This window comes from Gossypium hirsutum, chromosome A06 (genome assembly GCF_007990345.1).
Source record: "Gossypium hirsutum isolate 1008001.06 chromosome A06, Gossypium_hirsutum_v2.1, whole genome shotgun sequence".
Lineage (NCBI taxonomy): Eukaryota > Viridiplantae > Streptophyta > Magnoliopsida > Malvales > Malvaceae > Gossypium > Gossypium hirsutum.
Window position 1 is genome coordinate 108,620,319 of NC_053429.1, and position 13,317 is coordinate 108,633,635.

The window sequence follows — 13,317 nt, forward strand, 5'->3', positions numbered from 1 at the left end:
AGTGGCAAGTTATGAGGACAAAGGCAACGAAAACAACCTACATTTATAACATCGATTCAGTCACCATGCTCTCTAATCAGGTAGAACTTCTCAATAAAAAGATTGACGATTTACTTGGTTCCACACAGGTATATCCAGTAATGAGGTGTGACTCAAGTGGCGGAGGTGTGCATACAGAATACCAACCCTTCAATCCTACAAATGAAGAAGAACAAGTCAACTATATAGGTAACAATAACTTCCGATCTCAAAATAACCCATATAGTAATACTTATAATGCAGGTTGGAGGAACCACCCAAATTTCTCCTAGAGTGGTCAAGGGAATCAAAAGCCACAGAATCCTCAGGGTTTTCAACAGCCACCTTATCAACAAGAGAGGAAAGCAAACCTTGAAAAGATGCTTTATAAATTCATCTCGGTGTCAGAAACCCGTTTCCAAAATACCAAGACAGCACTTAAAAATCAACAAGCATCGATCCAAGGACTCGAAACTCAGATAGGCCAACTATTCAAACTAATCTTCGAACGACCACAAGGTAGCTTTCCAAGTAATACTGAACATAATCCGAGAGAACACCTCAATGCAATTAGTACTCAAAATAAGGAATGATTCATTGCACCAGAGCTAGAATTACAGCAAGACAATGCAATGAACAAAGGTCGAGAAGAGGTAAACGACGATGATCCCAAACAGGTAAGTACGTATTCTGAACCTCGTGTGCCATGTCCTAAAGTGATGACGAAGGACAGAACAAAAGAACAATTCAGTAAGTTTGTCAAACTCTTAAAGAAATTACATATTAACTTACTATTTATTGAAGTTCTCTCGCAGATGCCCAACTCAGCAAAATTTTTAAAGGAACTTCTGAGCAATAAAAGAAAATTAGGCACTACATCGCATGTGGAACTCAATGCAGTCTGCTTAGCTATTCTAAAGAATAAGCTACCTAACAAATTGAAAGATCTAGGGAGTTTTACAATTCTTTGCTTAATTGGCAATTTATCTGTGAATAATGCTTTAATTGATCTAGGGGCAAGTATAAATGTTATACCGTATAAAATGTTTAAACGACTAGGTCTCGGTAAGCCCAAACAGACTAGGATGAGCATACAATTGGCTGACAAAACAGTTAGATTTCCTAAAGGTATTATTGAAGATGTTCTCGTTAAAATTGATAAATTTATTTACCCAGCAGACTTTGTCGTCTTAGATATGGATGAGGATAAAGAGGTACCTTTAATTTTAGGACGACCCTTTTTAGCAACTCCCAGAACCATTATTAATGTAGGCATAGGAGAGCTAACACTTCGTGCAGGAGACGACGCAATAACACTCCAAGCACACGATTTAGTCAAAACCTCTAAGACTCAAGATAATGCTATGAAACTTGCCGATGACAAAACTAATATTCAATCGTTCTTGCAGGAACCTCCTCGAACCAAGACAACAGAGACAGAGCACTATTATCAAGTAGCGAACAAAGACACCCATGAGGAACGAAGGTTTCAAATAGAGGAGCTAGATGAATGGTGAGCAAACAAATCGAGAACAAATGATAAACCGAGACTACACCAAAACAAGCCCGATACCTCTCTTAATCAACTTAAGGTTGGCGATAAAGTCTTACTAGATGCCGCAGATCCCCACATTGTCACTACCACACCAAATGAGAAAATCCCTCTTACGGTACTCAGTATTTTTCCATTCGGTACAGTGAAGGTGAGTCATCCCAAGTTTGGCACTTTTAAGGTAAACAACACCCGATTAAAACCTTATTTTAAGATTGACAGCAGGAATGAGGAGTATGAACTCCTCAAACCACCATGATCTTTCAACGGAGAGGTAAGTTAAGCTTAGACTATAAATAAGCGCTTCTCGGGAGGCAACCCGAGCACTAACATATTTTAATTTCTTTGTTTTTAATTTTTAACACTTTGAATCATTAACTTAATCTTTGAATTGCAAAGTTTTTCAGCACACACGGCAAGGTACACGGGCGTGCCTAAAGCCGTAGCCAAACAGAAGAAGATACACGATCGTGCGATACGGCCGTGTTGAAACAGGACATGATTTCCCCAAAACACGGGGTGCGATACATCCCCATGGCCGTGCGACATGGCCGTGGGTGAACTTGATAGGAGACTACGGGCATGGGAATGGAAAACCATGGGCTTGCCAGGGACAAGGCTCGATTCTGTTTCTTCGACACAGGCGTGAGACACGTCCGTGCCGTTTAGCCGTGTACAACAATACACAGGCGTGCAACTATAACACACGAGCGTGGGAGAAGTGAACAAAGTGAGGCACGACCATGCAACATGGCCGTGTTCAACACACGCCCAAGACACACTGGTGTGGGATAGTAGTCAGGCATGACCAAACTCCCAAAATTTGAAAAACACGGGCTCATCCTCAAAGTAAATGGGTATGGCCTTAGGCCGTGTGAGCCTCCCCTATATAAGCAAACCACTATTCATCTTCTTCCCCTTTTCAAAACCCTGCCAAAATTTACCCTTCCCCATTCCCTAATCCCGATTCCGGTCACCATTCCTCAGATTCTCAATTCCCCAACCCCCAAACCACCCTCAAATCCACTTCCCTTGCATTAATCCCCACTTTTCTCTATCTATACCCTCCATTTTTCCTCCACACGGCTATATCCCCGTGTCACACGCCCGTGCTCGACACCAACACGCCCGTGCACCGCCCTACAGCAGTCTTTGGTTCACTTTCTTAACCTTATTTTTCAAATTTGTGTTGCTACATTAGTATTCTACATGCTTTACATAGATATTATTACTACTACAAATATGTTTTAGACAAGTTAGGAATTTGCTTTAGAATTTTCTATATTTGAATTGTTTAAGTTACTAAATAGCATATACTAGTTTTAGGCCTCTTGCTTAACTATTGATGTATCTTGGATTCTATCAATGGTCATGTATTTTCAGGAACATTATGTCATCATCGACAGGCAAGAAAGCCGCGGTCCCATCCTCAAAGAGACGTAGGGGATCGGGTTCTTCCTCGGTATGTGCTACAGCCGAAGTTCGGCACCCGTTCCTTGAATTTCCCAAGCTTCGCAGGAGGAGCTATTTCAGATACTACACGCACGACCACTCACTACAGGTCACTGCATTGACTGGGCTGCCGTAGAGCAAGTCTAGCTAGCTGATGCCATCCGTGCCCTCCTGTCCATAGACCCATGGGGACAGTTCTTCGCTATTACCGAGCCCACTTATTTAGAGCTAACTTTAGGATTATGCTCTACTTTTCATTTATAGGTTTTGATGATGAACAATGATGACCCAGGCACCATTCACTTCCGATTAGGAGGTCTAGCTCACGCAATGAGTGTCCCATAGTTTGGAGTCACTCTGGGACTTTACACCGATGAGTTTATGAAGGAGGAGGACATGAATGCACTACCACGCAATATCCACATTTCTCCCTCCTTGTGCTGGAAAGCTTTGGCACCAATCTCTTCCACCTACGACCCCAGCCACTCGAAGGCCTCAGCTCTCCCTCCTTCCCTATGGTATCTCCATGCTATATTAGCACACACATTGACCAGGAGGAGAGAGAGCACCGGCGTCGTCAACACCCACGACGCCTACTATTTGTGGTGCATGGGGAATGCACACGTAACAGACTTGGCATACTTCATTGCTTTCGCCATTCGACATTCGCCATCAGACCGAGCGGTACAGGAAGGGAGTGATCTCCATTGGCCCCTACGTGATGCGCCTTGCCTGACATTTCGGCCTCCTCAACACCGTGGCCCAGTCATCAGTGCTTACACTGATAGGTCAAATGTCCCTACAGGGCATCACGACTATGTTACACATGAGGATGATCGAGTGCCGACGTGGGACTGATCCTCCTCAGTACCGTCTATGACAGCCCAAAATTGACCCTAGTCAGGAAGTGGTTTCGGGATCGCTAAACCGAGTCATAAAAATAATTAGCTGTCATATTTGATGCTTATTGTATGTATATATGCATGTGTGAAAATTTCATATTTGAATTTTGTTTAATTGTAGGTGAATTTTAGTAAATGGGACTTATGTGAAAGAATTTAGAAATGTGCTAGGCAAATGTAAAGTGGCTTATTAATGCATGTTATAGAAATGGTGGGTTTGCATGTCAAATTGCCCAATATTTTAGCTAGTGGCCGGCCATGCTATGAGTGGAAACATGTCACAAACATGTTATGTTAGTGATGTATGTTAGGAACAATAAAATAAGAAGTATGGGTAATAAAGAAATGGAAAAAAGGAAAGAATGTGTATGATTGTTCTTCCCCTCTCCATTGCCGTGAATGTAAGAAAGAAAACAAAAAAAAAAGTGTCCATCTTTCTTCATTTCTCTTGGCCGAATGTTCTAAGGAAGAAAGAAAAAAAACAAGTTGTGTTCTTTGGTTCTTCTTGGCCGAATTGAAAGGAAGAAGAAGGGAGTGAAGCAATCGGTCATCTTAGGTCACTATTAAGGTAAGGAAGTTGTACTAGCTTTTGAAATTTTAGTTGATATTGAGTGAGTTATCAAGTGATTTTTGTAAACCATGTTAAAATTTTGATTTTGGGGGTGAGTATGGTTTTCGGCTATAAAAGATTAATAAGGGTGATGATTGTGTTTCATGCAAAACTTAGATTAATAATGGTAGTTGCTTACATCTTGATATCTATGAGTTCCTTTCTTGGCTCTACCATAGACCCACGAAGTATATGTTTAGTTGGTGTTGTTGGAGGTTTATGATAGAAGCTAATGAGTGAGAGTTTGATAGGTACTATGAGGTTAAACTTCATGAGATTGTAAGCTTGTAAGTTGGATGATGAAATTCAAGCTTTGTGAAGGTAAATGGTGTAGAAGGAGCATTCGGCCATGAAAAAAAAAGGGGAAATTTATGATGAATTAAGTTGGAAGCTATTATAATGTACTTGTGCATTCGGGTATGGGATGAAAAAAATATATATGAGATGGCTATAATCAGCCTTGTGATTCGGCTTTTGCATATATATATATTTGCACATGGTGTATTGGTATGATACATATATATGTCATCCCAAGGTATATGTTTATATATGGTGATGGTTTAGTTATGGAGTGAATGATGGATGCATATTGAGTTGTAATATGTAATGCATTAGTTAGTAAAATGTATGTCATTTATATGTGGTACTAAGTATATAATTGGCCTCAACGTAGACATGCATATTCGGCCACATGAGATGGATTGGCGTTGCATGTATTCGGTTAGAGGCAAGCATATTAATGCTTATATCTTGGCTTAGACAATCGGCTAAAAGGAGTGTGGGATAATATGTTGAGTTGATGCATGATTTCACATGTACGTGACTTTAATGTCTAATGTATAAATATGGGTTAAGTGCCTTGTGTTCCTCTTTTCGATGCTCAAATGATTAAATCAATTTATTTGTCTAATTAAGCTCAAGAGCAAAGGGGATCTAAATCCGATAAAGGGAAGGAAAAAGTGGTCGAATAGCTATCGGAATCATTCGACAACATCCGAGGTAAGTTCTTGAGTAAAAGAGCTTAAATTATGATTTGATTAGATCATGTTTTAAGCAAATTAAAATCATGCTCTTTGTGTGTGGCTATTGAGCCGAAATTGCAAGAATGATAAGTGTCTTGTGTTTGAGTTTTGTTAACGAAAATGAAATACGAATGTGCCATGATTTACTGTTAAATGTGCATGGTTATTTGAATGATGTCCGGGCTAAGTCACGAAGGCTTTGTGCTAAGTGACCATATCCGGACTAAGATCCGAAGGCATTTGTGCGAGATACTAATTCCGGGCTAAGCCCGAAGGCATTTGTGCGAGTTACTAAATTCGGGTTAAGTCCCGAAGGCAATTGTGCGAGTTACTATAACCGGGCTATGTCCCGAAGGCGTTTGAACGAGTAGCTATATCCGGTTAAATTCCGAAGGTACGTGATTTGGGAATGAATGATCTTGCTGTAAAAATTTCAGTAAATACTCTAGAAACATCCCAACATTGAGGTTTGTTTCGTATGTGCTTGAATTTAGTTGAGCCCTTACAAATAAGTATTCGCTCAGTTGATAAACGAGCTACCGGTCTTTGGCTAAGTTGATCTTTTGTGTATGTACATAAGGGTTGGTAATGTGAAGCAAGTATGATATCGAAAATTTGTGCATATGAAATTATCCGTTTAGCTATATGAATGCTATACTTTTGCTGTGCTGGAATTCCTTGCTCAAAACTTACTAAGCATAAATTGCTTACTCCGTTTCTTTGATCCTCTGTTTTATAGATTTTGGTTCTCCAGCTATCGGACTCGGGATTTTGAAGTCGAAGTCGCCCACACTATCAAAGCCCCCCCCCCTTTTGGTACAATTTTGGTTGAACTTCGAAATGGCATGTATAGGACTACCCGTTTGTTGTGGGTCATGGACCCTTTGGACTTGTATAATTTTGGATAGCCATGCGAAAATGGCTTATATATGTTTGAGTATAATGTTATAATCATTTGGTATGGATATGGTTATTGAGAGGTGTGGATATGCTTAACAAGGATTGGCCATGGGAATGGTTAATCACTATCATAAATTGTGCTATTTATGCTAAAAGGGCTAGTTGAATCATGGAAACTATGAAATAGGTAAAGTCTACCTTAAAGGCAGATGCTGACAGCAGCAGTGATGTAGATTTGGAAAATCACTAAAAATAGTAGGAATGGAATTAAATAGTGAATAAATTATGTAAACGAACCTTGATGAATCTATTTTCATAGGAAAGTAACGAAACAATCATACGGACAGTATGTTAAGAGATATTCAGGTTCTTGTGAGACAGGTCCAGAACGGTTTCTGGATTTCCTGTTCCGACTTTGGAAATTCATTATAAATTAACCAGAGACAATTAGGAGTCAAGCCATATATGTATAGATTCCTCTCTGAGTCTAGTTTCTATAGAAACAAACGGCATCAGTATTGAAGCCCTGTACAGGGAGATATCCAAGTCGTAATGCGCAAAGGTCAGTGTAGTCGATCCCTGTAACATGGGAGACTTTGACTAATAAACTGTACTAATTGGCCCAACCAAAAATTCTAGAAAAAAATATTTACATGGGCATATGATTCTAGTTTCAGGTAAAATTTACGGAACTGGATTCCGAGTTTCTGAACTCAAGATATGATTTTTAAAGCGACTAGTACGCAGATTGGCAGTGTCTGGGAAATTATTTTTTAAAGTCTGTTAACACCTCGTGTTCGACTCCGGTGTCGGTCTCGGGTTCGGGGTGTTACATTTTATTGGTATCAGAGCTACGGTTTAGTCGATTCTAGGACTACCGTAATGCGTTGGGTCTAGCTATACATGCCATTTTATGTGATTATTTGATAGTGTGGTGATTTCTGACATTTGCAAATGTGTTTATTTATAGTAATGGATCCCGATCCCGACCGAGCGGTAGCTGATGATCTTGAGAGTGTAGCGCCTGCCCCCGCACAAGGGACAGCACCGGCGGACTCTCAACCTAATGCTAGTAACCCGAATGATGAAGCTAGACAAGCTTTCTATAGCGTGATGAATGATTGGTTCAACCAATACATTCGAACTAATACGGCTGTTCCACAACCTCCATTCCCGACAAATACAACCCCCGCACCTACAATACCTCCGGTAACTGACCAAATAAGGTCAAATAAGCCCCCAGTTGACAGAATCCGAAAACATGGGGCTACTGAATTTAAAGCTACGGATAGCGACGATGCCGAGCAAGCTGAATTTTGGTTGGACAACACTATCCGGGTACTCGATGAGCTATCTTGTACACCCGATGAATGCCTAAAGTGTACTATCTCCTTGCTACGCGATTCTGCCTACTATTGGTGGAGTACTCTGACTTTTGTTGTGCCCCGAGAGCAAGTAACTTGGGAGTTTTTCCAAACTGAGTTTCGGAAAAAGTATATCAGTCAGAGATTTGTTGATCAAAAACGGAAGGAATTTCTTGAGCTTAAGCAAGGTTCTATGTCAGTTACTGATTACGAGCGAAAATTTGTTAGACTTAGTAGATACGCTCGAGAATGTGTTTCGTCCGAGGCTATCATGTGTAGACGCTTCGAGGATGGGCTGAATGAAGATATAAAAATGTTCGTTGGCATTCTTGAAATACGAGAGTTCGTAGTACTTGTCGAGCGAGCTTGTAAAGCCGAAGAGCTTAGAAAAGAAAAACAAAAAGTTGATGTGGGAACTGGAGAGTTTCATAAAAGATCTTCGGGAAAGTCTCTTCAACGGGCATCGAAGAAATTTCGAGATGATGTGGGCTGGTCGAGAGGCACTTCGGGCCTTTTTAGACGAGATCATGATCGACCCCCTGTGGGTACACGAGGCACTTCGGTCGCCAGTGTTGGGAATGAACGTCGAGACAGAACGAAATGTCTTGCGGTAAATGGCATTCGGGGAGTTGTAGATTCCCTGACCGCTCCTGTTACAAGTGCGGATCAGTTGACCACTTCATTAAAGATTGCCCGAGGCTGTCTGAACAGAATGTAAATCAGAGTGGGAAACCGGGTGCTACCACTGCTCGAGGTAGACCATCTAGAAATACGGGCAATGCTAGTGGTGGTCAGAGAGGATCTAGAGATGCTACGACCAGATCCGAGGCTCGTGCGCCTGCTAGAGCTTATGCTATACGTGCCCGCGAGGATGCTTCTTCGCCTGATGTTATTACCGGTACTTTTACTCTCTTTGATACTAATGTAATTGCTTTGATTGACCCCGGTTCTACTCATTCTTACATATGTGAAACCTTAGCATCCAGTAAGACTTTACCTATTGAGTCTACTGAGTTCGTAATTCGGGTGTCAAATCCCTTGGGTCGTTACGTGCTTGTCGACAAAGTGTGTAAGAAATGTCCCCTAGTAATTCGAGGTTCCTGTTTTCCGGCGGACTTGATGCTTTTGCCGTTTAATGAATTTGATGTTATTCTCGGGTTGGATTGGTTGACCGTGCATGATGCGGTTGTGAATTGCAAAAGCAAGACTATTGAATTGAGGTGCGCAAATAACGAAGTAATCCGAGTTGAGTCTACGGACTTGGATGGGTTGCCAGCTGTAATATCCTCAATGTTGGCCCAGAAATATGTAAGAAAAGGGTGCGAAGCATACCTTGCGTATGTACTTGATGACAAAGAATTAGAAAAGAAACCCGAATCTGTGCCGGTGGTTTGTGAATACCCGGATGTTTTTCCTGAAGAATTACCGGGTTTACCACCTGTTCGGGAGATAGAGTTTGGTATTGAGCTTGTACCTGGGACTACGCCGATTTCGATGGCTCCGTATCATATGGCACCAACCGAGTTAAAAGAGTTGAAAGCTCAGTTGCAAGAATTGACGGATAGAGGTTTTGCTCAACCAAGTTTCTCACCTTGGGGTGCACCAGTATTGTTCGTGAAAAAGAAGGACGGAACCATGAGGTTGTGCATTGACTATCGTCGACTGAATAAAGTGACGATAAAGAACAAATATCCGTTACCGCATATCGATGATTTGTTCGACCAACTGAAGGGAGCCTCAGTGTTCTCAAAAATAGATTTGAGATCGGGCTATTATCAGTTGCGAATTCGAGATTCGGACATACCCAAAACTGCCTTCAGAACGAGATATGGTCACTACGAATTCTTAGTGATGCCGTTTGGGCTCACTAATGCCCCTGCGGTATTTATGGATTTGATGAATCGGATCTTCAGACCATATTTGGATCGGTTCGTAGTTGTGTTCATTGATGACATCTTGGTCTATTCAAGAGATGAGACCGAACATGCTGAGCACCTGAGACTAGTGTTGCAAATTTTGCGGGATAAGCAGTTATATGCTAAGTTCAGTAAGTGTGAGTTCTGGTTAAGAGAGGTTAGCTTCTTGGGTCACGTGGTATCCGCATCGGGTATTCGAGTTGACCCGAACAAAATTTCAGCCATACTTAACTGGAAACCTCCAAGGAATATTACCGAAGTTCGGAGCTTCCTGGGGCTCGCCGGTTATTACCGACGATTTGTAAAAGGTTTCTCGATGATAGCCACACCAATGACGAAGCTACTTCAAAAGGATGTTAAGTTCGAATGGACGGAGAAATGTCAGAAAAGTTTCTATCAACTGAAAACTTATTTGACTGAAGCTCCAATTTTAGTGCAACCCGAATCAGGCAAAGAGTTTGTCATTTATAGTGACGCATCCCTACTTGGGTTGGGTTGCGTATTGATGCAAGAAGGTCGAGTGGTGGCCTATGCGTCGAGACAATTAAAGCCACATGAGAAAAATTATCCGACCCATGATCTTGAACTAGCTGCCATCGTATTTGCTTTAAAAATATGGCGACATTACTTATTTGGTGAAAAGTGCCATGTATTTTCGGATCACAAAAGTCTCAAATATTTGATGACTCAAAGAGACTTAAATCTGCGACAAAGACGTTGGCTTGAGTTGTTGAAAGATTACGAGCTTGTCATTGATTACCACCCGGGAAAGGCTAATGTGGTTACGGACGCCTTAAGCCAGAAATCATTGTTTGCTTTACGAGCGATGAATGTGCACTTGTCTGTTCTACCTGACAATGTGTTAGTAGCTGAATTAAAAGCCAAACCATTATTGATTCATCAAATTCGTGAAGCCCAGAAAGTTGATGATGAGTTGGTTGCAAAACGGGCTAAGTGTGTTCCGAACAAGGAATCGGAGTTTCAAATTGATGATGATGATTGTTTGAGGTTCAGAAGTCGTTTGTGTGTTCCAAGGAATTCGAAACTCATTTCGATGATTCTGAACGAAGCCCATTGTAGCCGAATGTCAATTCACCCGGGGAGTACGAAAATGTACAACGATTTGAAACGTTGGTTTTGGTGGCATGGTATGAAACGAGACATCTCCGACTTTGTTTCGAGATGTTTAATATGTCAAGAAGTGAAAGCGGAACATCAAGTGCCTTCAGGATTACTTCAGCCGATCATGATACCAGAGTGGAAATGGGATCGAGTCACAATGGACTTTGTGTCCGGACTGCCATTGTCAGCAAGTAAGAAGGATGCGATTTGGGTTGTTGTTGATAGACTGACTAAGTCGGCTCACTTTATCCCCGTGCGTACGGATTTTTCATTGGATAAACTAGCCGAATTGTATGTTTCTCAGATTGTGAGATTACACGGGGTACCTATTTCTATCGTGTCGGATAGAGATTCGAGATTCACTTCATGATTTTAGAGGAAATTGCAAGAAGCTTTGGGTACCAAGCTGCATTTTAGCACTGCTTTTCACCCCCAAACCGATGGTCAATCTGAGCGGATAATTCAGATACTTGAGGATATGTTGAGATGTTGCATCCTCGAGTTCAGTAGTTCATGGGAACGGTATTTACCTTTGATTGAATTCGCTTACAACAATAGTTTCCAATCAAGTATTAAGATGGCACCTTACGAGGCTTTGTACGGTCGTAAATGCCGTACACCATTGTTTTGGACCGAGCTCGGTGAAAGTAAAATTTTCGGAGTTGATTTGATTAAGGATGCCGAACAGAAAGTAAAGGTAATCCATGAAAGTCTGAAAACAGCCTCAGATCGTCAAAAATCGTATGCGGATTTGAAACGAAAAGACATTGAATATCAGGTGGGAGATAAAGTGTTTCTTAAAGTTTCGCCTTGGAAAAAGGTACTCAGATTTGGCCGTAAGGGCAAGTTGAGCCCGAGATTCATTGGGCCGTACGAAATCTCCGAACGAGTTGGTCCGGTTGCGTATAGATTGATTTTGCCCCCTGAACTTGAAAAGATTCACGATGTCTTTCATGTTTCGATGCTTCGACGCTATAGATCTGATCCGTCACATGTGATTAATCCATCAGAGGTTGAAATTCAAGCCGATATGAGTTATGAAGAAGAACCGATGCGTATCCTAGCTCGTGAAGTGAAGGAGTTGCGAAACAAAAGGGTTCCGCTAGTAAAGGTGTTATGGCTCAAACACGGGATCGAGGAAGCTACTTGGGAAACCGAGAGCTCGATGAAAGAACGATACCCAAACTTATTTACCGGTAAGATTTTCGGGGACGAAAATTTCTTAAGTGGGGGAGAGTTGTGACAGCCCAAAATTGACCCTAGTCGGGAAGTGGTTTCGGGACCGCTAAACCGAGTCATAAAAATAATTAGCTGTCATATTTGATACTTATTGTATGTATATATGCATGTGTGAAAATTTCATATTTGAATTTTGTTTAATTGTAGGTGAATTTTAGTAAATGGGACTTATGTGAAAGAATTTAGAAATGTGCTAGGCAAATGTAAAGTGGCTTATTAATGCATGTTATAGAAATGGTGGGTTTGCATGTCAAATTTCCCAATATTTGAGCTAGTGGCCGGCCATGCTATGAGTGGAAACATGTCACAAACATGTTATGTTAGTGATGTATGTTAGGAACAATAAAATAAGGAGTATGGGTAATAAAGAAATGGAAAAAAGGAAAGAATGTGTATGATTGTTCTTCCCCTCTCCATTGCCGTGAATGTAAGAAAGAAAACAAAAAAAAAGTGTCCATCTTTCTTCATTTCTCTTGGCCGAATGTTCTAAGGAAGAAAGAAAAAAAAACAAGTTGTGTTCTTTGGTTCTTCTTGGCCGAATTGAAAGGAAGAAGAAGGGAGTGAAGCAATCGGTCATCTTAGGTCACTATTAAGGTAAGGAAGTTGTACTAGCTTTTGAAATTTTAGTTGATATTGAGTGAGTTATCAAGTGATTTTTGTAAACCATGTTAAAATTTTGATTTTGGGGGTGAGTATGGTTTTCGGCTATAAAAGATTAATAAGGGTGATGATTGTGTTTCATGCGAAACTTAGATTAATAATGGTAGTTGCTTACATCTTGATATCTATGAGTTCCTTTCTTGGCTCTACCATAGACCCACGAAGTATATGTTTAGTTGGTGTTGTTGGAGGTTTATGATAGAAGCTAATGAGTGAGAGTTTGATAGGTACTATGAGGTTAAACTTCATGAGATTGTAAGCTTGTAAGTTGGATGATGAAATTCATGCTTTGTGAAGGTAAATGGTGTAGAAGGAGCACTCGGCCATGAAAAAAAAAAGGGAAATTTATGATGAATTAAGTTGGAAGCTATTATAATGTACTTGTGCATTCGGGTATGGGATGAAAAAAATATATATGAGATGGCTATAATCAGCCTTGTGATTTGGCTTTTGCATATATATATATTTGCACATGGTGTATTGGTATGATACATATATATGTCATCCCAAGGTATATGTTTATATATGGTGATGGTTTAGTTATGGAGTGAATGATGGAT